This window comes from Cyprinodon variegatus, unplaced genomic scaffold (assembly GCF_000732505.1).
Source record: "Cyprinodon variegatus isolate N-32 unplaced genomic scaffold, C_variegatus-1.0 Scaffold136, whole genome shotgun sequence".
Taxonomy (NCBI): domain Eukaryota; kingdom Metazoa; phylum Chordata; class Actinopteri; order Cyprinodontiformes; family Cyprinodontidae; genus Cyprinodon; species Cyprinodon variegatus.
Genome location: NW_015150589.1, coordinates 176,151 through 177,221, shown reverse-complemented (window position 1 = coordinate 177,221; position 1,071 = coordinate 176,151).

Sequence of the window (1,071 nt, the reverse complement as noted above, 5' to 3'; positions counted from 1 at the left end):
AAATGTATGTGAAGTGCAGGAGGCTGATGCAACAAAATTCAGCAGCCATTTTCTGTGGCCTCTCCCACTGAGGAGGCAGTTAATAGGCTGGACCACATGATTCGATCACAGCTGCATGTACTTTGATAAGGTCTGGCTTTAACCCAACAGTTTTATCTGCGACACCCCCAAGTGTCCTGCAGCTCAATGTATCGACGTTTAAGTAAAAAAAAAAAAAAGTCAGGATACCTGCTGAAATCAGTTAGGAAAGTGAACCTATGGGATCCTGCAACTTCTACTAAAAAAAAAAATAGAAAATCAGGAATCGTTAAAGAGAGAACAAGTCGGTCGATATCACAGGTTTCCTCAACTGATAGTCACACGGAGGAAATCAAGTTAGTAAAGATGTGTTCCAGCCAGGCGAGGTTTTTAACATAAATCTAGCAAGCAAGTTTTTCTCTTTTATTTTCTGACTTTCTAAATCTGCCTTTTTTATTAGACAACATGCTAAAACCACAGCTTGATTCTCTGGATTTTTAACCTCATGCAATGCTATCATAGAAAAGCACACTCTCAGGGTAGTTTTACTGTAATTAATTAAAGCAGCATTGGAGGGTTTTGACATGCCTGTTAGCAGAGGATAATCTGCAACATGGGAAGGTATTAGATATTTAATTATCCTTTTAAAAAAAGACAAAAACAAGCAGATAACGCAAATAATCAGCATCTTCCAGCTGCTTGTTTCTAATCAGGAATTAATGGAGCATTCATACTTTTATAAAGCAATTTATTTGGCAAAACCACTACTATACGCCCTATATCTAAAGATTACGGTAGGCTACCTTTGCATTTTTTGTGTGTCAGTTATATTTAACTTTAGTAAAATTTCTGAAGACTTTAAGAAGAATTTGAGGCCAATTTACAAATATTGCTATTCTATGATGGAATAGAAATATTCTGCAGTAGGAAATTTAGGCTTACAGAGGAAAAATGAGAGGCAAATGGAAAAACAGGTTGTGCAGTAAAGTCAAATGTACAAGATAAGGGAAAAGCTGCATTTTTATAAATAGCATACATTAGTATTAAGATATA